Source organism: Rhincodon typus, chromosome 11, assembly GCF_021869965.1.
Source record: "Rhincodon typus isolate 14 chromosome 11, sRhiTyp1.1, whole genome shotgun sequence".
In the NCBI taxonomy this organism is placed as follows: Eukaryota; Metazoa; Chordata; class Chondrichthyes; order Orectolobiformes; family Rhincodontidae; genus Rhincodon; species Rhincodon typus.
The window spans coordinates 7,684,638-7,710,139 of record NC_063342.1 but is presented as its reverse complement, the minus strand read 5'-3'; the positions used below and the strand labels follow the sequence as shown (position 1 = coordinate 7,710,139).

The 25,502-nt window shown below is 43.4% G+C and overlaps 1 long non-coding RNA gene across 1 annotated transcript in view; it reads right to left on the bottom strand.

Moving 5' to 3' along the window:
- Positions 1 to 5,644: 5,644 nt before the first annotated feature.
- LOC109918524 overlaps positions 5,645 to 25,502 on the bottom strand; it is a 166,738-nt gene continuing 146,880 nt past the window's right edge. The window contains exon 4 of the long non-coding RNA XR_007263250.1: positions 5,645 to 5,729. This is a non-coding gene — a long non-coding RNA (uncharacterized LOC109918524). The remainder of the gene's footprint in view (positions 5,730 to 25,502) is intronic.

Here is a 25,502-nt window from a genome sequence, read left to right as displayed (position 1 = left end):
GCATCCAATCCCTGTGTAGCTTGGTAGCATGTGAAGAAAACCTTAATAGCAAGGGGAATGGAGTACAGGAGCAGGGATGTCCTGCTCAACTGTACAGGGCTTTGGTGAGACCACACCTGGAGTGCTGTGTGCAGTTTTAGTCTCCACTATATCTCCTTTTGGTCTCCACTTCCCAGGGCAGAAATGACTATTATGAGGGGGCATAATTTTAAGGTGATTGCAGAAAGGTATAGGGGAGATGTCAGAGGTAGGTTCTTTACACAGAGAGTGGTGGGTGCATGGAATGCGTAGCCGTTGTCATAAATGGGTCTTTTTCAGGTTGGAAAGATGAAATAAATGATGTGTGACAAGCAGCAATGCTGGGACCTCAATGGTAGAATCGCACGAGAAGTCCCAAGAGGCATTCTTCAACATTGGGAGCTATGCCTTACATTTTTTAACTAAGTTCTGGATATCGAGAATTGATTTGCACGATGCAATGGATAGTTGCCTAATAAGGATGATTACTGCTTATCAACAACCTTATTAATTGCATATCCCAGTTCATTAATATTCAGCTTTCTATTTTACCATCTACTGACATTGACAATTCCTGTCATGGGCTTCAGAGTGGGTACCCAGTAACTCCAGCTTGCAACTTGCCCCAATGAACCTCCATATTGGAAACCAAGAACCTACATCTCCATAGAGGTAGTGCAACAAAGATTCACCAAACTAATTCTTGGGTTAAAGGGAAAAGAGGGAAGATTAAACATAATCTCTCTCCCATTTAGAAGAATGAGATGTCATCTCATTCGAACAAATAAACTTCTTATAGGGACTGACAGAGTAGATGCAGGATATTTCCCATGGCTAGCATGACCACAGTCAGGGACACAGTCTTAAAATTAGAGGTAAACCATTTAGAACAGAGATGAGGATGAATTTCTTCACTCAGAAGGTGGTGAATCTTTGGAAATTTCTGCCCCAGAGCGCTGTGGATGTTCAGATGTCGAGTATGTTCAATACTGCAATCAATCATTTCTACATATTTGAAACATTTAATTTCCTACGCTATTGCTGTAAAATTTGAAGTTCAGCCATGATCTAATTGAACGGCAGAACAGTCTTGAAGGGCTGAATGTCCTGCTTCTATTTCTGATATTCTTGTGTTCTGGCTTCCTGAGCATCTATTTTCCATGTTTTCTGTTCCAGACTATCACTAATTCTTCTTTTCAACTTCATATTCAGTTAATGAGAGTTTCCTTTCATGTATCTAAGACCGAATCGTAATAAAATACCAGATGTTTGTTAGTTGATGTAAATGTATCCGGTGGTTAGTACCTCTCTTACCAGCTGATATGAGTACTGTATGTTATGAGCCAGAAAAACAGGACTGGTAAAACTGACCGTGGTCTGAGATCATTTAAGAAAACAGAGTGACAAAATTTACTGAACAGGATTTAAAAACACGTCAATCTTGATATTTGCTTCATAAAATAAGATCAGTAATTGCTCCCCTTTCAGTCCCAGCATGCAGAATTCCAATCAGTCATTAATTTTCTTCACATATGAGAGCAGAATACTGCATGTAAGAAATAGGAGCAACAGTCGGCCATTTGGCCCATTCAGCCTGTTCAACAGTCGAACGGAATCATGTTCGGTGTTCTACTTCCACTCCACCTTCTGCACAATCCACATAAACCTTAATTCCCTATGTATTCAAAAATCTATTGAACTCTGTCTTGACTATATGGAACAGTTGATTATCCCCAGCTCTCTAGATTGCAGAACACCAAAATTCACCATCCTCTGAGTGAAGACATTTTCCCTCATCTCACTCCTCAACGGTTGATCCCATGTTCTAGAGTTCCCAGCCACTGGAAACGTATTTTCAGCATTTACCCTGTCATCGCCCATTAAGAATTTCATGGGCTGGATTTTCACAGAGTCAAAAAATCTCTGCAGAACTTCAAAGACGGTGGGTGGGATCTGGAACCCTACCTCCATATATGACATCATTTTCCCCGGAAGAGGAAATTGGGCTGATTACAGTAACTCTTAAATGAGGGAACCTGAACTCGACAAGGCTATTTGAGCTCAGTGTTGAATTGAAACAGGAACCATTTTTATTGTTGCAATACACATAAGCTGCAGTGATGGAGCAGAGATAAATTCTCAAGGAATATGGAGAAGGACTGTGGAACTGTCAAGTGATGAAGTTATTTAAATCCTAGCCTATTAAAAAATTTAAACAAACTTGCTTGTGTCAGTGAGAGTTGAAATATACTGTTCTACCAATAACAATAGCTATTCATTAATATTTACCTAAGGGCTATCATTCTGTTCTTATTAAAGATGTGACTGCTTCCCACAGTAATCGATCAAGTTAGTGATGGAGTTTTAAAGTGCTTAAGAATAGGAGCCTTTTGACTATAGCAAAGGCTGCAATAGATATTTAGATCTTCATTTTATTTCATTTTAACATAGTTCCTAAGGTCTTCCCAAAGTGGATGTTGCACCATTTGGCATGGAGGATGCATGGGCAAAAGGTGGTGGGGATATATGTTGGCATAAAGTTGTCATGGGTCTCTAAGGGTTCATAGGAATGGGTAGCACATGGTTTGGTATGGGTGAGATGTGGGGATGGGTGCGTGTGTAGGAAGGATGGGGTGTAGAGGGTGATGTGGTGAGGGCTAGAGCGCCTAATATTTCACAGTGGGCCTTTTAGACAGCTCACCTCAGCATCCAACAGCTTCTGTCGCAGCCTCTGATCTGTCAGTGGTAGGCCATTCATCAGGCTGTATCCATTATCCCACCCATCACTACACCAAATCCAAAATCATGTCTGATGGGGCAATATTTCCCCAGGTGAACACACTGAGGTGAGAAATCTCCCACCTCCAGCCTATAGGTCTCAATTACTTCAACTCAACGCTGACTATTCTCAACCCCAGGGAATATAGGTCCACTCTACTCAAACTGTCTTTATTGGACAATGCCCTTAACTCAGAAGCCTTTCCAATGAACATTCCTTGCCCTCTCTCTGGGGTACATTTTTTCTTACATAGGATGCCAAGATTGCTTGCAGTACTCCCATGTGGCCTCACCATGATTAAATTTGTTTCTAATTTGCTGATTTGTATGCTGCCCTACACAATATAAGGCTTACAGAACAAAATTTCAACAAAGAAGAAGAGTCTTTTCTCCCTTTTCATTTGCCCTATTGGATCAAAAAGTGAAGTATTCTGACATACCTTGCTCCCCATCTCAGTCACTTTGTAACCACTTCATTGCAATTTATAGATTCCCATTGCGTAGAACACTAATGGATCTATCTATTTTCCCATTCATTCCAATTTTACACAATTCCAGTGATACAAACAATCTTCTTATTGACTCTAATTATATACAAATGCCAATAGATCAACCCTCTTCCCATTTCCTCCCTTTGCATACCTAGCAAAAAGATCAAACCCCATTCTCATTCATTCCCATTGTGATAATTTCAATGCATTAAACACCCTTCCTATTCAATCCATTGTATAAAATTCTAATTGACCAACACCCTTCCCACCACTCCTACAATATAGAGTTCCAATGGATCAAACACTATTACACTTATTCCACTGCATAAAATTCCAATGGATAAGCCCCCTTTCCCAATCACGCACATTTCTGGGACTCCAATGGTCCAAATACTCTCAAACAGTCCAAATCGTCTCAATCACTCTAACTGTAAAATTTGCATAATCCTGATCTTTTTCCATCGACTCCGGTTGTATGGGATTCTAACAGGATAGTTCCGAGAATCCCTGCAGTGTGGAAGCAGGCCATTCAGCCCATCAAGTCCACACTGACCTTTCGAAGAGCATCCCACTCAGACCCACCCTATAACCCTGCATTTCTCACAGATAACCCACCAAGCTCACACGTCCCTATGGGGCACTACAGGCAATTTAGCACGGCCAATTCACCTAACCTGCACATCTTTGGACTATGGGAGGAAACCTGAGCACCCAGAGGAAACCCAGGCAGAGGATGTGCAAATTGACAGTTGCCCGAGGGTGGCATCGAAGCCAGATCCCTGGCGTTGTGAGGCAGCAGTGCTAACCACTGAGCTACCATGCCGCCCATCATGTACAATTCACACAGATTAAATCACATTGCGTTCACTTTCTTTGTACAGAATTCCAATGAAACCAAATCCATTTCCATTCATTGCCAGAACAACAGCCGCAATTCAAGTATTACTTTCCATAATGGCTTGGGAGTCTGGATGGTTTGGATTTTAATAAGAGCTCTCGTACAAAACGGAATTTAAAGCTAGTTATTAGAAACGGAGGCTCGTGAGTTCCTTCAATGGGGCACAGGCTAGGGGGATAGCTGAGTATAATATTCCTTTTCAGCAGAGTTTGAAAAACAATTCTAATTGGTGTATGATCAGGTTATTAGACTACGCCCAATCATTACCTGATTGAACTTGTTTCCAAATGAAAGCTAATCTCCTGCGTGCTTCATGTGGCTTTTGGTCTTGACACGGGCAGGCTAAACTAGCTTATAAACCTAGCATGGAGCATAACGTACAGACACTAACCTGCATTGTACTAGGGACTGCAGAGGAGCAACTGTCAGGTCAGTGTTTATCTCTCATTTCTAACCAAACTTGTCTCTTGGTTGCAATCCTTTTCTCCTTTATGGTTAATGCTACTCTGGGCCTATCTCCTTTGCTTCTCCATAAATTAACTTATCCTTTCTTCCAATCCCATTCCCCCTCCCCACTATGTTGAAATCAACTCTGATTGCACCATAACCTGCTCTGACTCACTCTGGGCAACACTTCAAAGCAGACAGCTCCTTCCCTCAGCTTGCAGTCAGGAAAGACATTGGAAACCTAGATTGACAAGACCTTGCCACAACTTCCTTTCTTGCCTCATCTTCTCTCCTGTTGTTCTCTCAGTGACCCCTCTTCAACTATTTGCCTTGGCCCCTCATCAAGGCTTCTTAATCTCAAATGAAAAGCGTCAGGATGCAGCACACATTTGATCTTTCTCCCTCCTCATTTTGTAAGACATTACCACAGCTCCGTTATTCCTCTTGTTGGGCTTTTATGAGAGGAGGTGCACACTAAACCACTCTACAAGTCCCCTGTATACATTCCTATCAAACCAACCACTCTAAAGTGCACTATAGAAGGGCAAGGCAAGGTCCTTTTTACATCCTTCTATCAGGGGATTTGTTTAAGCGTACTGCCTCCTCCGGATGAGATCATGAACTCTGTGTGAGGTAGGGTTGAATGCCAAGTCTGAATCAGAGAGAGAGACAGACAGAGTGTGTGTGAGAGAGAGAGAGTCATGGAGAGAAAGAGTGGCAAAGTGTGTGTGAGACACAAATTTGGGAGAAAGAGAGAGAGAAAGACAGTGTGACAGACAGAGACACAGAAAGAGAGACAGAGTGAGAGAATGTGTGTATGTATGTGTGTGTGTCTGAGTGGGCAAACTTAAGTAAGGACAAAAATCAAACTTTTGTCCCATCTTCATTCCATAAACTTCCAAAGATATTGTTTAAAACACATGGAGATAGCAGCCTCAACCTCACACTCATTTTACTATTATTCCTTGTGGAGTAACTTAAATCGCAGTGGAATGAAATGGAAGGGGAGACATACCTTCTACCTTGTTGTCATAGGCCTCTAGTAGAACCTTTCATTTCACGCTGGTCTTTGCGCATCTTCTCAAAGTCTTTACTTCCTGTAAAGCAAAGGATTTCTTTAGATATTTATAAGACAATCCTGAGTGTCAAAAACTTGGTGAGTGGGAAGACATTGCCCACATTCTTTGAGATATAAAAAATTATGAGGGGCATAGACAGAGTAGAGAGGACCAAACTTTTCCCCTTGATGGAGGGATCAATGACAGAGGGTATAGATTTAAGGTCAGGGGCAAGAAGTTTAGAGGGGATGTTGGGGAAAACTTTTTCACCCAGAGAGTGGTGGGAATCTGGAACTCACTGCCTGTAAGGGTGGGAGATATAGAAACCCTCATAACATCGACAAAGTATTTAGGTGTATATTTGCAATGCCAAGACATACAAGGCTATGGGCCAAATGCTGGAAAATGAGATTTGAATAGTTAGGTAGCTGCAGCAGACATGAAGGGCCAAAGGGTCTTTTCCTGTGCCACAGAGCTCTATCAGTTTATGACGCTAATGCCCTGATAAGATAGTTTATTTCTTTAAACACCCAATGATAAGCACGCTTGCCACTAAATGGGAAACCTGGGCTCCCATATTCCCAGCAATCCTTACCCTGCTCCAAGGAAAAGCAACTCCCATATGAAAATGGTTTGCTGTTAATAAGGGCAACTCTTTGGGATGAAGCTCAGTTTTGTTACATGGGATTTCAGAAATGGTTTTCACGTGGCGCTTTCAAAATTCCATTCTGCAACATTTGTCCAGTGTTCTCTCAGTGCATAAAGCTTTTAGCCTGAGGGACAACTTTTTTGCTGACGGCATGATCATTCGCTGGGTTTGGGGGTGGAGGGTGTGGGCAGTGTGCGCTGATGGGCCTCTGCATTCTTCAAGCATCTTGAGAGGTTTTGATTAAGCGGCTATAGAGAAATTATTTCCACTGGCAGGAAGGTTGGTAACCAGAGGACAGACATTTTAAATAATTGCCAAAAAGAACCTGAGGGGAGATTTAGGAGTTTTTTTTTGCACAGCGAGTTGTTTACGGTCTGGAATGCATTGCCTGAAAGGGTGGGGGAGCAGATTCAGTAGGAACCTTCAAAAGGAAATTTCAGAGCGGTTTGAAAAGGAAAAAGAAAGCAAGGAGCAGGGGGAGCAAGACTGACTGGTAATTCCTGAACAGAGCCCGCACAAATAGAATGGGCTGAAGAGCCTCGTTTTGCACTGTAAGACTCATCAAGTACATGGCTACAGTATAAAATGAAAGGACTTCTCTCCTTACAAGGAAGACTGAGAATCCTGTTTCTGAAAACAATATAAGATGAGGGCCCCAATCGAGGGTCATGTAAGGATAAGGCTTGCTGGCTGAGTTCCTAGAAGCACAAGGGCTTCTTGTCAAGTGCTCTGCACACAGGCCAGAAAGCAAAATAACAGCTTGATGAATCTTTCTCCAACACATGTTGCGTTGATAATCTCTCCCGAATTTTTTTTTCCTTCTGATCCCCAGGTTGTTATCCCGTACACCTGGAATTTCCTGTTGGCGAGTGGAAGAGAAAAAGTTGACAGTAGTGAGATGCCGCTAAATTAAAGTGGCAAGTCGAACTACGGAAAAGTTACCCTTAAAAAGGTTTGCCTCTATGGGAAGCATCTTCGCCTCTGAGTCATAAGGCCCTTGGTTCAAGGCTCACTTCAGGGACCGAAGCGCAAAATCTGCCATTGGATTTAAAAGGTCCCATGACATACTTTCAAACAAGGGTAGGGAATCTAACCTCAGTGGCCTGGATAACACTGATCCTGCAACAAACACTCCAAAACTCATTATTTGTGGGAACTCATTATTCCCACATTTGTTTCCCCCTGTCTTACATTACCACAGGGAACTGACATCAAAATGAACATAATTGGATGTCCCAAAGGTATACCAATCATGACGTCAACGCCTCTTCCTCCACTGTTCACAAACCCAGTCCTGACTCTCTCCTGATTCTAGAGCTGTCTTGTACTACCTTCTTGACTAGAAAATCAGAGAGTCCCATTGCAGGAAGTTGCAAGTGTACTGGGAACTGTGAAGTGCAGCTGCTAAACGAATTGTTCCTGTCACTCAGTACAAATTGGCTGCTTATTGCATGGAACACAAAAGCCAGATGAAAAGGTACGACAACAATCTGACCTTATTATCCAGGAGGGCCCCGAGTTATGGCTGATTGTGGCAGTTTTTTTTCCCCCAAGCACGGGATGTGGAAGGAGTGGCAATATTACAATGTCAAATGATTGTCTGTTTCCCCTGATATTTAATTCATTGCCTATGCCATTACTATGCCTTGTACCAAAGGGGTATAAATCAGGAACATTCTAAGCTGCCTGCAGTCTCAACTACAGAATTGTAAAAACTCTCCTGGCAGCTCTCCCATCTTGCATCCTCTGTAAACTTGAGGGCATTCCAAACTGCTCCTCATATGCTAACTTACATCAACCTATCACTCCCTGTGCTCACTAATCCACATTGATACCTGGTTTGATACATGGTCTGACAACACCTCAGTTTCTATGATTCTCATCTACGCTTCCAAATAACTTCATGGGTTTAAAAACCGAAAGAACTGCGGATGCTGCAAATCAGAAGCAAAAATAGAAACTGCTGGAAAAGCTCAGCACGTCTGGCAGCATCTGTGGATAGAAATCAGCGTTAACGTTTCAGGTCCGGTGACCCTTCCTCAGAACTCACCTTACAATGCTCTTAGACCCCTGCACTCTTCCAAATCTGTCCTTTTGAGCATCCTTGATTTTTCATTGTGTCACGATTAGTGGCTATGTCTTCAGGTATCTAGATATTTAGGTATCTTTAGGTATTTAGGTATCTGGAACTCCATCTACAAACTTCACTGTCTCTCCCAACTTCTTTTAGAAGCTCTTTAAAACCCATCCCTGTGACCAAGATTTGGTCATGTAAGTCTTCATACCCAGCTCAGTGGTAAACTTAGTACGATAACTCTACTGTTAAGCAGCTTGGGACATTTTACTCTGTTAAAAGTGCAATATCAATCCAAATTACTGCAGCCAGTGTTGGTTTAGCTGTTCTTTGTAATAGGAACACTATGGCTCATGGGTGGGAATTAAATGAAGGAACATACTATATTGTGAGCTTGGACAATCCATAGCAAAATTAGACGACAATTTTTCATATAACGGGTCGTGAAATCTGGAATTCTCTCTGTCAAAGACTTGCGGATCTAAGGGGAAAATTGAAACTTTAAAGACTGAGATATTTTTATGAGGTAAGTATATTAAAGGATATGTAAAGCTTAAACAGCTAATCGGGTTTGAAGTACAGATAATTGGCTCACTTGAATTGTGGGGCAACTTAGAGGGGCTGAATTAATTGCTTGCATGCTTGGTATTCCCAACATTGGCTTCAGACGCACCATCCTAGGCAGAGGGGAAATATTAGCCAGGCTTTAGGATCCATCCTGGAACATGCCTATGTTTAAAGACCAGGTCACCCTGGACTACAAGATTGAACAGCCAACACTGATTTTCTGGAGTCAAGATCAGATGTCACAAAGCCAAAGAACTGAAGCCAAAGACACTTTGGAAACGAGACTCAAAAACCAAAAGATGTAAAACATATCATTTGGAATAATCAGTAAACTTTAAAGAGTTTTCCCTGCACAAAAACTTTATCTTAAAGAACAATTACAATATTAAAAGGCATCTGGATGGGTACATGCATAGGAGAAGTTTAGAGGGATATGGATCAAATGCTGGCAACTGGAACTGGATTAATTTAGGATATCTGCTCGGCAGGGACGAGTTGAACCAAAGGGTCTGTTTCCGTGCTGTACATCCCTATGACTTTCTGACGCTAAGAGCCTTTGGACTCAAAATGTTAAGACAGTTTCTCTCGAGGGGAGGTGATGGTCTATTATTGTGGACTAATTAATTAACCCAGAGACCCAGATAATGTCCTGGGGACTTTGGTTCAAATCCTGCCTTGGCAGAATTTGAATTTTTTAGAAAAATCTGATATTAAAAGTCTCATGATGACTATGTTGATTGTCTGGGGGGAAAGCCTCATCTGGTTCACTAATGCCCATTACGAAAGGAAACTGCCATCCTTACCTGGTCTGACCTACATATGACTCAAGACCCACAGCGATGTGACTGATTCTTAACTGCCCTGTGGGCAACTAGGATGGGCAATAAATGCTGACCTGGACAGCAACACCTAAATTTTAAAAATGCTGTCAAGGCCTGCTTATTTTTCTCTAGCAATTTCTGTTTTTATTTCAGATTTCCAGTATCCACATAATTTTGCTTTCATTGCTGGACCGTAAAAGGTCTCCTTCTCAATAGTTTGCAAAGGATGGGCCCATTGAAAAACACACAATGCATATGTTGAACTGGCTGCCACATTATAAAATGATGGACAAATCACAGGAGAGGTTGCATGCAAAGACATCCGTGCTGTAACTGAGAGGTTAATTCAATCTGTAAATATTAATGTGGCTGACGCTCTCTTCTCTGGAAAGGGGAAGACTGAGAGCTGACCTGACAGAGGCCTTTAAAATTACACGAGGGATTGTGAGAAAGTCAAAAACTAGAGCCTTAAATACAAGATAGTCACCAATAAACTCAATAATAAATACTGAAGAAACCTGTTTACCCAAAAACTAGACAGTATGGAGGACTTGCTGCCACAGGCTGTGGTTGAGGATGATAAGATGGGTACATCTAAGATGAAACTAAATAAAGAGATGAGGGACTATCATGGAAAGTAGGCCATTCAGCCCTTTGAGCCTGCTCCTCCACTCAACATGATCATGGTTGATCATCCAACTCAGTCCCCTGTTACCGCTTTCTCCTCACAACCTTTGATCCATTTAGCCCTGGGAACTATATCTATCTTCTTCTTGAAAACGTTCAGTGTTTTGGCTTCAACCACTTTCTGTGGCAGAGAATTCCCCAGGCCCACCACTCTCTGAGTGAAGAAATTTCTCCTTATTTTGGAGAGGAAATTTGAGCAGCGCTTCCCAAACTCATTCTCTTCGTGATCCTTTCATGGGGCCTGAAAATGATCTTGACCTCCCAGCGAGATTTGTAAGAGCGAGGGTCTGTTAGAACAAGAGCATTTCTGTTGTTACTTGGTCAACAACCCATTGTAGCCATTACTGCCTCAGATTAGGGGGCATAGTTTTAAAGTGAGTGAAGGTAGATATAGTCAGAGGTGGGTTCTTTACTCAGAGAGTGGTCGGGATTTGGAATGCATTGCTGGAGAGGGTAGCGGAGTCGGCCTCATTAGGGGCATTTAAGCGGCTATTAGATAGGCATATGGATGATAGTATAAGGTAGCGGTGGAGGTTAGATAGACTTTAGGTTTAGGGTAAAAGTTCGGCACAACATCGTGGGCCGAAGGGCCTGTACTGTGCTGTACTGTTCTATGTTCTATGTTCTATTTCACAACCTCAAAATGCTGGCTCACTACCCAACTTAGGGATCCAACATCACCCCCCGCCACCGTACTTTGGGAAGCCCTGGAATAAATTCGTGAGATGAAGACGACATGTGTGCAGAGCTGAAACAATAACGTTGGCTTATTGGACCAGACAGCCTGTTTCTGTGCTCCAGACTCACTGGAATTCTTCATGTTGCCATGTTGTGCAGAAGTAACGCAGTACCAAGTTGCTGCCAGTGTTCTAATGAAGCTCAGCACTAGCATCTTTCAATTGGGCACTTAATAACCTTCTGGCCTCAACTTGAATTCAACAGGTTTAGATTGTGACCTCTGCCCCCATGTCTCCATTTATTTTTTGCTGGTTCAGTTTTTTTGTTGTGTTTCTTTCTCAGCTCCTAGCTTTTGGATGGCTGCTCCCCTGCCATTCACAACTCCTTTAGACGCATCTTTCGTTTCTTTAAATTGCCTCATTACAACACTTTGGCCTTGCATCATTAAATCTTTTGTTATTCAATCTCTCTGGCCCTCCATCTTATCTCAGCTTTTTCCCTTTCGTTCTTCTCCCTTTGACTTAGTCAAGGCCAGTTGCTTTTTAATGTTCTAATGGTAGCTCATGAAGCTGAAACATTGACTCTTTCTCTGCAGATGCTTCCAGGCACATTGAGTATTCCCAGCACCTTCTGTTCTTATAGCAGGCTCTGGCCCACCTCTTTCATGATGAGAGTGGAAGCATTAGCAAGCAAACTGCATCATCTCATTGACCCTATGCAGAAGCCTTGACTCTAGTGCTCAGAAAAAACAGCATCTCGTTCACCAAAACGGAGCTGTTACTCACTGGGCTGTTCATTCCTCCCTCTCTGAAAAGTTCTAAATCAGATTAAAAAAAACACAAATTCACACGCCATGCAATTGATGCCACACCAGCTATGAAGTTTTCCAACACTGCCGCTTCAACTCAAGCAGAAAAGGGTGAGACAGAAGAGGTAGTGCCTCCCACAGCATTGAGCTCAGTCAGTGGTATGTGTACCATCTACAAGAAGTAGTGCAGCAACTCAGTGTTCTTAGAATCATAGAATCCCTACAGTGTGGAAGCAGGCCATTCAGCCCATCATGTCCACACAAACCCTTCACAGAGCATCCCACCTAGAACTAACCCTCTTACCTCTCCCTGTGACCCTGCATTTCCCATGGCTAATCCACCTAGCAGGCACATCCCTGGATAATACAGGATCAATTTAGCATGGCCAATCAACCTAATCTGCACATCTTTGGACTGTGGGAGGAAACTGGAACACCCGGTGGGAACCCATATAAACACAGGGAGAATGTGAACTCCACACAGACAGTTCTCCAAGGCTGGAATCAAACCTGGATCCCTAGCACTGTGAGGCAGTAGTGCTAGCTACTGTGTGGAGGTGCAGGTGTTGCGATTGGGATGGAAAGGTCAGAAATCAGGCGACACCAGGTTATAGTCCAACCTGTTAGACTATAACCTGGTATCGTCTGATTTCTGACCACGCTGACCACTGAACCACCATGCTGCCGTTCATGATTTCATTCATTCATTCATTCATTATCACTGCATCAAAATGTTACAACTCCCTCATGATGTGTTATTACTAGGTTTATTGACAGGACGCAGCATTACAGTTAGCTGTAGAAGTCTTTATTTAGGCCACATTTGGAGTACTGTCTGCAGTTCTGGTCACCACACTATAAGAAGGATGTAGAGGCTTTGGAGAGGGTGCAAAAGAGGTTGAACAGGATGCTACCTGGATTGGAGTGTTTTAGCTATAAGGATAGGTTGAACAAACTTGGATTTGTTTTCACTAAAGCATTGGATGCTGAGGGGCAACCTGATTCAAGTGTATAAAATTATGACAGACACAGATAGGGTGGATAGTCAGAGTATTTTTCCCAAGGTAGAAATGTCAAATACTAGGGGGCATAGGTTTAAGGGGAGAGGGGGAAGTTTAAAGGAATACAAAACCAAAGATGCTGGAAATCAGAAACAAAATCAGAAGTTGCTGGAGATATTCAGAGGGTCTGGCAGCATTGGTAGAGAGAAAGCAGAGTTAACGGTTCGAGTTCTGAGGAAGGGTCACTGAAATGTTAACTCTGCTTCCTTTCCACAGATGCTGTCGGACCTCCTGTGCTTTTCCAGCATAGAGTCATAGAGTCATACAGCGTGGAAACAGACCCTTCGGTCCACCCAGTCCATGCCAACTATAATCCTAAACTAAACTAGTCTCAACTGCCTGCACTTGGCCCATATCCCTCCTAACATTTCTTTTTCATGTACTTACCCAAATGTCTTTTAAACACTGTAATTGTACTCACATCCACCACTTGCTCTGAAAGTTAATTTCACACACCAACTATTCTCTGTGTAAAAAAGTTGTCCCTCATGTCTTTTTAAATCTTTCTGCTCTCACTTTAAAATCTGCTCCCTACTCTTGAAATCCCCCACCCTAGGCAAAAAGACATGTGCCATTCACTTTATATATAGCCCTCATGATTTTATAAACCTCTATGAAGTCACACCTCAACCTCCAATGCTCCAATGAAAAAGGTCTCTGCCTATCCAGCCTCTTCTTATAATTCAAACCTTCCATTCCCAGCAATATCTAGGTAGATCTCTTCCATACCCTCTCCAGCTTAGGAACATCATTCCTAAAACTGGGCGGTCAGAACTGGACACAGTACTCCAGAAGAGGCCTCACCAACATCATGTACAACCTCAACAGGACATCCCAACTTCTCTACTCAAAGGTCTTCGATGGTGGGTAAGCTGTTGGAGGTGATTCTGAAAGATAGGATTTATATGCATTTGGAGCGTAAGGAATGATTAGGGATAGTCGGCATGGTTTTGTGCAAGGGAAATTGTGACTCACAAACTTGATTGAGTTTTTTGTGGAAGTAAGCAAAAAGATTGACGATGGCAGAGCGGTAGACATTGTTTGCTTGGAATTTAGTAAAGCTTTTGACAAGGTTCCACATGGTAGACTAATCATTGAAGTTAGATCACGTGGGATTCAGGGTGAGCTTGTTAATTAGATACATAATTGGCTTAATGGCAGGAGACAGAGGATGGTGGTGGTGAAGGATTGCTTTTCAGACTGGAGGCCTGTTACCAGCAGTGGGCCATAAGGTTTGGTGCTGGGTCCACTTTTGTTTGTCATTTATCTAAATGATTTAGATGAGAATATAGAAGACATGGTTAGTAAGTTTGCAGATGACACCAAAATTGGCAGTATAATGCACAGTGAAGAAGGTTATCTAAGATTACAAAGAGAACTTGATCAACTGGGTCAATGGGCTGAGGAGTGGCAGATGGAGTTTAATTTGGATAAATGCGAGGTATTTCATTTTGGTAAAATAAACAAAGGCAGAACTTATACAATTAAATGTAGGGCCTTGGGTAGTATTGTAGAACAGAGAGACCTCGAGGTTCATGTACATAACTCTTTGAAATTTGTATCATGTAGACAGTGCGGTTAAGAAGGCATTTAGCATGCGTGCCTTCATTGCTCAGACCTTTGAGTATAGGAGTTAGAATGACGTGTTGAGGTTGTACGGCAATTTTGGAAATATTTAAAGATATGCGAGGCAAGTTCTTTGTACACAGGGTGCGATAGGTGCCTGGAATGCACTGCTAGAAGAGGTGGTAGAAGCAACATTTAACAGGCTTTTAGACAGACACATGGACAAGCTGGGATTAGAGGGAATACGGACTGTGTGCAGGCAGATAGGATAAGTTCAGAAAAATATCATGATTGGCACAGACATGGTGGGCCAAAGGGACTGTTCCTGTGCTGTACCATTCTATTTCCATCTCTGCTTCCTACCTTCTATCACTGTGCCACAGCAAAGTTTCCTTTTAAGTACTCTAGGAACTGAATGCCCTTCTACTGTGCATCTTAACTATATAATGAATATACCTCTAACAGCACTGTGGAAGTGTATTCTCCACCTGGGCTGTAGTGCTTCAAGAAGGTAGCTCACCAACATATTCTCAAGGAGCAAGGTGTCTTAGAGAAATGGTTAAACAGCCTGTACATGTATCTGGTGGAGCTTAGAAGAGTAAAAAGTAACTTTATTGAAACATATAACATCCTGAGGGGTCTCAATCGGATGTTGCGGAGAGATTGTTTCCTCTTGCAAGAGAGTTCAGAACTAGGGATCATGCTTCAAAAATAAGGGGCTGTGCATTTCAGACAGAGTTCAGGAGGAATGTTGCAACTCTCTTCCAAAAATGCGGTGGAAGCAAAGTCTTTGAATATTTTTAAGGCAGAAGTAAATAGATTCTTGCTAACCGAAAGGCGAGTAGAGATAGGCAGGAATGTGGAGTTATCAGATCAGTCATGAATTTATTGAACTGTCGAGCAGGTTTGAGGGTCTGCATCGGCTCTTAATTTGCATGTTTATTTGCAGAGATCAACAATTAATGCTGCCCTTACCAGTGACACCCCGTTCCAAGAATTAATACTGAAGGGTGCAGACTTGATCCCTAGCCTTTGTTGAGGAAGTTCATTTCAGTTGAGGAAACAAAGATCCTATGAGATATCAGGACAGGCTTATGGGGCCAAATGGCCCATTGGCACTGCTATATGAAGCAGTTATTGGCATTGCAATCAGCTTTCACAGCTCTGGCTTAGGACGGGGACGGGACAAGCAGCCGGTATTCCCAACTGCTATCCAGTGACTCTGGCTTACGGATGATATCTGCAGATATTTTGAGAGGATGGAAATAGCTCCCCAACCCCCCACAACTCTCTCTCCGCAAGCTCCACCCCCCCCACACCTCCCCACCCTACCCCACCAACCAACTCCACACACATACTCTCTGCACTCTCACAATGAAGGCTGGTCATTTGGCTGAGGTCGAACAGGAAAAACAGAGACTTGCATTTATATCGCGCCTTTCATAAACTTCAGCAAGCCCCAGGACAAACCAAGGTCCATATTCTTGATCCTGAAGTCTAGCAAATGTCACTGCTGGTGGTGGCCAATTTATGCACAGCAAGATCACACAACCAGCACCAAGGGAACAATCAGATAATCTGCACAGTGAACTTTAGCCCAGAATACTGGGGAGAACATGGTTGCTCTCCCCTGACATTGCACCATCAGCTATTTTCTCTACACCCGCCCTGACAGATAACGTCTCATCTAAAAGACTGCACTTCCGAGAACGTGGCACTCCCTCAGCGAGGCCTTGTGCGAGTGTTGGCTTGGAGCGTGCGGCCAAATCCCTGAAGGAGATTTTGAACACAATCTCCTGACTCAGGAAAGGAGACCCAATGAGCCTCAGTTGACTCAAGAGCGTCCGGGGTGGGTGGGGGACGGGAGAGGTGGAATAAGGTGTCACGGATTGGAACAGAAAAGAGGAATACAAAGAAGAACCCAATGGTTCACCGTAATGATCAGATAGGTCACGTGCTGTTGAGCCACGTTGAATTTAACCCGATATAATGGATGGGCTTTGAATGGGTTAAAATTGTGCCACTCAGCTGTGTGGTGTAGTTCCTGAAGTAAACTTCAATTTCAATTTAATGAAAAATGAATATTATTGCTTCAAGAAGTAGAAGATTTACAGTTTTCGCTGTTGGTCCTGTAAAACATTCTTCAGACCACCCATCCCCAATCTGGACCCCTCCACACGGTGGATCAATGCCAGACGAAGTGAATAATCTCGAGCGTAAGGCAAAGGTTTCAGGGATTTTTTTTGTTGCATGCTGCCTCTGTGGAAGTTGACTTTGGATAAGTGCCACATTTGGTCGATGGGGCCTCATCGCTGATTCCCAGTACCCTGCAGCGCTGAATGCAGATGTGGCCTGACAGCCTTAGCGTGCTACAAAACGCGAGGGTGAGGCACAAGGGTTCTTCCGCACTGTCGTCTCGCAGTCTGAATTTTCAAATAAAAACCTACACAGACTCTGGGTGTGTGTGTGTGTGTGTGTGAATGAAAGAGAGAGAGAGAGAAAGAATCGTGTGGCAGGTGGGCTGTTGGGATGGGCAAGAAGGAGTTGGTGTACGGCATGGGGGTGGATTCAGAGAGTGCAGCCTGCCCATTAGGGACAATCGATTGTCTCCGAGGAGACGGGATGGCAATCCAGCTGATTCTAACCCCCCTCTACCCTTCCTGCTCCCTCTACCACGCCACTTCCAGTGAAAGTGCAGCCACGAGCTCCGAACCCACAACGTGGCCCCCACGGATACCACCCCAGCCCAAAGAAGCTCAGTTCCTTGCCCGGCCCATGAAAAACCGACGAACCCAATCAGCCGATGCCCTACCGCAAGCAGGGAAGGGGCCAAAATTTTCCTTTTACAATTTGTTCAATTCGAAAGTGATTTGACAGAGAGAGAAAAAAAAATCACGACAGATTGTAGCTGCTGATAAAAATAGCAACACCATCAACAAGACAGATTTAATTGGCTTTTCACTGGGAACAGACACAATATTCATGAACTTACCTCACTGCCAATGTCTGGAGCCTGATATCCCAGAGACTTTGCCAGTCTTACAAGCTACTGGATTCTCTGATCGAAACATGGAAGGCCATTCCTGATCCCACCGTTTTCTTTCTCTCCCTCTCTCTCTCGCTCTGTTTAAAGTGTCGAGGTCGCAGATTGTACCGTGCGATATATTAACATGTATTACGGTGTCAACTTTCAAAGGGAAGGGGACATGTATATAGGTGGAAATCACAATAAAATGGACAAGGGATGTCAGCAGCCAAAATAAAGCTGCATGTTTCTGGATCAGAAACACCAGCGAAAAAAATGATTCTTCCTAAAAAATTAAAACCACAGTGAAAAGAAAGAAAATGGACGTTCCAGAGTTAGGAGACCAGCAGGGTTTTTTTTGTTCTTTTAAATGAGAACGTAGGGTGCGGTCAAATCTTGGCTCTACTCTTCCTTGCTCCCCCCCCTTCCCCCCGCCCAAAAAAAAGGGGAGGGGTCCTAGGCGACGTTACTACCTAAATGCTAGCAGAACCTGGGAAGTGAGCCAAGACAGTGACTTTCTCCGACCCAGCTGCCAATCTATCGCCTGCCTACAGAGAAAGACAAAACAGCGGCAAATCTTTCCTGCTCATATCATAGCTGGAGTATCAGGCACCTCATTCCCACGTTCCCACACTCCCCAGTCCCCCCTCAATTGCTGATCCCCGACTCAAAGGCCTGCTCACTTCCCAGCACCCTCACTCACTATCACTCACTGGTCTCCACGAACCCCCACCACCCTCCCTACACACCACAGTCCCTGTCCCCTCTCATTCCTCGATTCCCTCAAATCCTATTCCCCTCAAATCCCAGAACTCTCACTCCCTCCCCCCTACCCCTTCATTCCCCAGCTCTTCAAACCCTGGCCCCTCTCAATCTTTGGTCCTCTCACTCTCCACCCACTCATTCCTCAGACACCCTCCCACCCCAGCCCCAATTACTCCTCAGTCCCTTCAAACCACAGTCCCCTCACTTCCTGGCCTCCTATCTTCCTGTACCCCTTACTCTGCACCCCCACTTCCCTCCCCAGTCCCCTCACTCCTTGGCTCCCTTGTCCCTCAGTTTCCACAATCCTCAGCCCTCATTCAGTAGTCCCCTTATGGTGCTCACTGTCTGCAGTACAACTGGAGGGATGGACAGGGTTGTTGTGGAATGCTTTGGGGACAGCACGAAGGTAATTCAAGTGAACACAAAGAAAACAGGAACTAGGAGCAGGAGTAGGCCATTCGGCCCTTTGAACTTGCTCCACCATTCAATATGATCATGGCTGATTATCCAACTCAGTCCCCTGTCCCCTCTTTCGCCCCATATACTTAGATCCCTTTAGCCCCAAGAACTAGATCCAACTCCTTCTTGAAAACAGTCAATAGTTTGGCCTTGACCACTTTCTATTGTGGAGAATTCCACAGGTTCACCACTCTCTGGGTGAAGACATTCCTCCTCATCTCAGTCCGAAATGGCCTACCCAACGCTGATGTGTTTCTGCTAGGACCTTGTCAAATGCGTTAGTACAATATAACAACTACATTGAAGCTTTCTGATTGAACCCAGTTCTCTAAAGGAATACAATGTGACAAAACTAGGTGTTTTCACAACTCTCCTCTCTATGTTTCCTCCTTGCAAGCATTCTGCATTCAATGAAAGGGAAGTTAAATGAACAAACGAGGGAGCAAAGGAAATTAATATACATAGATGTATTACATGAAGAGGGGTAAATGGACTGGCATGGCCCAGATGGGCACAAAGGTCCGCTTCTCCCTGCAGTACAGTCTATGTGATTCTATGGAGAACATTGATGTCTACACAAAGGTACCCAACACCAATCAATAGAATTGGAAGAAGGTGGCAACTGGCAATGCTATTTCCATAGGCTATAGCCAATCCTACAAAATCCTACTATGACTCGCAGGCTAAGTTTCTACATTAATGCTCTCTATTCCCCTCACCAAGGTCAGGGAGGCAGTGGTAATGTCAGTGGGCTCGTAATCAAGTGCCCAAGGCTAACTTTTCTAGGGGAACGAAAACTGAAAGAACAGCGGATGCTGTAAATCAGGAACAAAAACAGAAGTTGCTGGAAATGCTCAGCAGGTCCGGCAGCATCTGTGATGAAAAATCAGAGTTATTGTTTTGGATCCTGTGACCATTCCTCAGGACTGAGCTTTTCCAGCAACTTCTGTTTTTGTTGTTGTAACATTCTGGGGGCATCAGTTTAAATCCCACCCCAGCAGTTGGTGAAATTTGAATTCAATAAAAAGCCAGCCTAACGATAACTATTGTTGCTTTTATTTTTAAATTCACTCACGGGATGTGGGCATTCCTGGCTGGGCCAGCATTTATTGCCTGTCCCTAGTTATCCTTCAGAAGGGGATGAGTAAGCTGCCTTTTTGAACTATCTTCTGCAGGTTGACTCACAATGCCGTTAGAGAGGGAATTCCAGAATTTTGACAAGACGACACTGAAGGAAATAGTGAAATACTTACATGTCAGAATAGTGAGTGGCTTGGAGGGGGACTTGCATGTGGTTGGTTGTATTTTTATGTTTCTGCTGCCCACGTCCTTCCAAATGATAGTAGTCATGGGCTTGGAACGTTCTGTTGAAGAAACCTTGGTGAATTTCCGCAATGCACCTTGTAGATGACACACATTGTGAAAACCCAGCTGGTTCACTCATATCCTTTAGGGAAGGAATCCTCTCATTCTACTAATGTGATCCCAGACCTACAGCAATGTGGTTGACTCTTAACTGCCCTCTGGGCAATTTGGGATGGACAATAAATGCTGATCTGCCCACATTCCTTGAACAAATTTTCAAGAAAAGCAGAACTTCTGAATATGTGTCTAACCTTCATATCTGATGACAACAAGGTGCAGGGCTGGACGAACACAGCAGGCCAAGCAGCATCATAGGAGCAGGAAGGCTGATGTTTCGGGCCTAGACCCTTCATCAGAAATTCATATCGGATGTCTGATTTGCAAATTTTGTTACCTATTGTCTGATACCTGTTGCCCTGTTTAACAAAAAAACCTATCCACCTCTATTCAAAGGCTCTGTTTCCTAAATCTTTTCAGGAAGAGAGTTCCAAAGACACAGAAAATTCAGAGAGAAAAAAAACTCCTCATCTCTGTCCCAAATGGGAAACACCTTATTTTTAAACACTCCCTATTTCAAGGTTCCCTCATCAGACAGAAGATCATCTCCACATCCACCCTGTGAAAATCCCTCAGGATATTTTATGTTTAAATGAAGTCTTTTAAACTCCGGAGGATATCAATCTAATCTGTCCAATCTGTTCTTGTAATGGGAGCTGTAAATTACAAAGGATTGAAATGAATGAACACAGGTCCAGTCAAACCAGAGTTTAAAAGGGTAAGAGGGGATCTGATTGAAACATATAGAATTCTAACAGGGCCGGGCAGACTAGATGTAGGAAGAATGCCTACCCTGACTGGGGAGTCTAGAACCAGGGGACACAGCCTCAGCGTAAATCATTTAGGGCTGAGATGAGAAAACATTCTTCACTCAAAGAGCAGTGAACCTGTGGAATTCTCTACCACAGAAGGTTGAGCAGGCCAAGTCACTGGTATATTCAAGGAAGAGACAGATTTTTCTAAGATACTAAAGGCATTAAAGGGGTTATTTGGAGGAAGCAGGAATATAGCATTGAGATGGAAGATCATGAATGGTGGAGCACGCTTGAAGGGCTGAAAGGTCTTTTTCTGCTCCTAGCTTCTATATTTCAAAGAGATGTGGATTGGTGTAGTCACTGGGGAAAGCTTTGGCAGGTGGATTTTATTGGGCTGGTGTGAAGTGTGAGGTTGACAAATAAGAACATTTTCGAAAAAAGGACTCAATATTAATTCCATTTCTCTCCACAGTTCTGCTGTATTTGTTCAGCAATTCCTTCTTTTGTTTCAGATTTCCAGCATCCACTGTTCCTAGTTTTATTTTATCGTGTAAGAATACATCCCTTCTGGCGAGAGACAGGGAGTCGTGTAGGAGGAAAGGATTTAAATGCCCATGTACAGAGTGCTAAATATCAATGCACAGGTAGGGTACAGCAAACGGGCAATTGAACTTTATGTTGAAGAAACTGGAACCCCCCAGGGGTGATAGTAATGTTTTAGTTGTCAAGGTTTGTTCAGACCTCATCAAAAGTCCTGTGTAAACTTTCAGGGCACTGGCATGCAGGAAAATGATATTAGTCTTAGAGAGGGTGAGTCCAGATTCATCAGAGTGAGCTCAGAGCTTCAGTGACAACCTTAGTTCAGCTTATAGCAGGTCTCTGATTCTGTATCCTCAGAGACTCAGAGTATGTAGGTTTAACACTCCAGAGCTTTGCTCAGGATGTGTCAGCAATGGCACACCTCTCAGAGAAGATGTAAACTTGCCTTCCTCTCTCAGGAAGGGTAAAAGCTCCCATTATTCCAACAGAGGAACATCAAAGTTCTTTGTGGTCAATCCTCACCTCTCAACCAGCGTCACTGAAAGAGTGGTTATCACATTGTTGTTTGTGGGAGTTTCCTGTGCACGATTTGGCTGCTCTGTTTTCTTATAACAACAACACATCAAAGTGGTGTCTCATTCCCTGTGAATTGTTCTAAAATAGCCTGAAGAGAGTTCTGATGGAAGGTCATTAACCTGAAATGTTAACTTGGTTCTCTCGCCTTAGCTGTTCTGTTTTGAGACAAGGTCACAAACTGGTCAAGGACAAAGTCAGGACTAATGTCAGTGAGCACTTCACAGTAATGATACCTACAACTGGTTCTAAGTAGAAACTCTGGAACCCTGGATCAATTCATGAGCTATGATAGTGAGCCAAAGGTGTCTAGGGAAGGATGAAGTAGCTGGGATGAACGGTCCTGCTTAATGACCGTTGCAGAAAATAACAGAGGAAAAGAGCTTCAAACTTGCCGAATGCCATTCTCTGATCATCAACAGCTTATGAACAAATTTTTATTGATGTGAAGGACTGAAATATAAAGTTGCTGTAAAAGGAAAACATGATGCCAACAATTTTCATTCTACACTCATCTGGACAAATGTTAGAATGCCAAATTTCAAACAGTGACAACAATTTATGCCACAGGAGAAAACCTGATAGCTCACGTGGCTTACTCCATGCAATGACTCAGCCAGGGTCCAATTGCCAACAAATCTGTGCCATTTACCCATGTGGTGCAAATTGTTATGATCATTGGAAATTTGGCAATCTTGCATTTGTCCTGATGCGTGCAAGACAAATATGTTTTACTTTTCAGCAACGTTCTAGTCCTGAGCTACCAAGTAAAATATAAAACTTCAAAAGGAAACACTCAGTGTGGAGTGGTTAGCCACCTGGTCCAAAATACATAGAATTAGTACATCAAATGCAATGTCCTAATATTATATTTTACCTCAACATTTCTAAACAGTCTAGTTAGCTGAATGAAAGGAAGACGCTAAAACTGATATACCACAATGAGAGATCCAGTAGGCTCTCCAGCTCCCCACCATACCGTGTTGCCGAGAGAAATGAGGTTAGATCTTGAGTGCGTTTTTCAGTAGAGAATTTTCTTCCCCATTCCCACTCCATTGAGAAATCTTCCCACTTCAGTTCAATAGGGCATTTATCAGTATCTACAGCTGTAAGTAAAGATTGCATACCTCGATTCAAAGATTTTTCCCATCCAGTCATAGGAACAATGGAATTGCAAGACTGAAAAAAACCTTCTAATCTCAGCTTTCACCATCTTGGTAGGTGCAACCACAATGGGGTTGTTAATGGCCGATCCATTAGCCTACAACAGCCCAAGTACAACGTGAGAAACACCCAAAATGTTGAAGACTTTTAAAAAAATTTTCTCAAGAGATGTAGGCCAGCATTTATTGACCATCCCTAATTGACACCTCACTCAGTCTTAATGAACCCATTTTCATTTGGGGAAAGAGTGTGGGGAAAGAGGAGGAAATGTGGTGCTTATAAAACTGCAAACAATGCTGACTTGGTGGGCACTTAATCTTCACCAACAGAATTAGTGACAGGTAGATGATAACCCAAAGGCACTTTCTCAACCACATTGAGACCATATAAGGCAATAGTGAAACATAGGCTTTTTTTAAAACAACCATTGACATAGCTGCCATTAGGCCAGCTTCTTTTAGAGTAGCAGATTTCAACAGAATTTAGATTTCACAATTTGCTATGATGGGATTTGAACCCATATGTCCAGAACATCAATCTGGTTTCTGGATTACATCATTACATCTCCCAGAGGAATCCAAAGCTCAAGTCACCTCCATAACATGCTAGACTCACCACACATCATCTCTCACATTACTCAGACTCTGGCCAACATCCATCCCTCACTCAGCCTGGTCCAGAAAACACAGGGGATAAATTAAATCACCATGTCATTGCAGTATGCAGGGTGTTGCTGGTAAGGAGGAGTTGCTGCATTTCCTCAATATGTTTCAAAGCTTCTTCCCATTCTCAAGCCTTCCCAAATTTAATGCTGTGAGCTTTACCTTCTCCATGGTGCCATCTCTCCCAACTTGTCTTTGCAAGGACAGTCATGAGAGTTAGCTCCTGTTGATTATCAATCATGGACTTCAAGGCTTCCACATTGACACTGACATCTTCTAATCAACTTGTTCGGGGACGCCTCTGGAGTAGGTGGCACTTGAACTCGGATCTCCTAGCTCAGAGGTTGGGACACTATCACTGTGCCACAAGAGCCCTAAAGGACAACGGTTGTGTAGACCTGAGGATGTGGGTGCAGGAGAGGTGTGTTGGCTTCCAAAAATGTAGTGTAGGTCCAGTTTCATCTACAGCCTCCCTGTCTTGCAGGGCAGGGAAGAGGGTGGGGACGGATAGGGTGTGGACCCCCTGAATTCTGAGCCTGGGGAAGATGAATGATCTTTGGTTGGGGAGGAAGCTTCCAACTGCATGAGCTGGGCGTGGCCAATGGTTGGGGTGGGGTAGGGGGGCATCCATTATGATATTTACATGTCTAACCCACCAAGTCATGTCCTCCCTCCTCACCTGCCTGTGTTAAGTCCCTGTTGGGTTGCGTTTTGAGACTTTTCCACAAAGAATTACACCTCGCTCAGTCTTAATGAACCCATTTTCATTTGGGGAAAGAGTGTGGGGAAAGAGGAGGAAATGTGGTGCTTATAAAACTGCAAACTTATAAAAATGCCGACTTGGTGGGCACTTAATCTTCACCAACAGAATTAGTGACAGGTAGATGATAACCCAAAGGCACTTTCATCGAAAGTCCATGAACCCTTAAACATTGAGGAGTCTGACAGGTTATTGAACCCTGATCGTACCTTCAGCTCTGCATAGAATTTTCATCATGTTTGCTGTGGTGGAGGAATAAGCTTAAGAAATAACAAATCTCCAGAGGATCACAGCACCCACTTCAAAAGTAGGTAGGGAGAAAAGAATTTTGCAGGTTTGGGCCACCTCTTTGACTGGAAACCATGGCAGGCTCCCACTGAAACCATGATTGATTTGATCATGCAGTACTGAGTATTGGCCAGTGGGTGGTGATGTTGGCCTACATGAGCTCCATGGTCAATCGCTCAGTTCAAATCTTCGTGTGTGAACATGTGCACACAGGAAGAGTTTCTGGTCTCAGCCATCCCACTAAAAGACCCACATGATTCTCCAAAAGGGGTGGAGCTATAACATCTACATTTCATCTCATCATTTTAGTGCACGTTGCTGGTTCTTCATGTGAATTCTTGAATAGAGATATGTTATGGTTGCACCTACCAATCTATCATCACCCATCAGGCCACCGACTGTTGCCCATCCTTGATATACCAAGTCACGGACAAGGATGGAAATCAAGGGTCCCAAGCTTGACCTCCAGTCTGAGCACAACAGGCCCC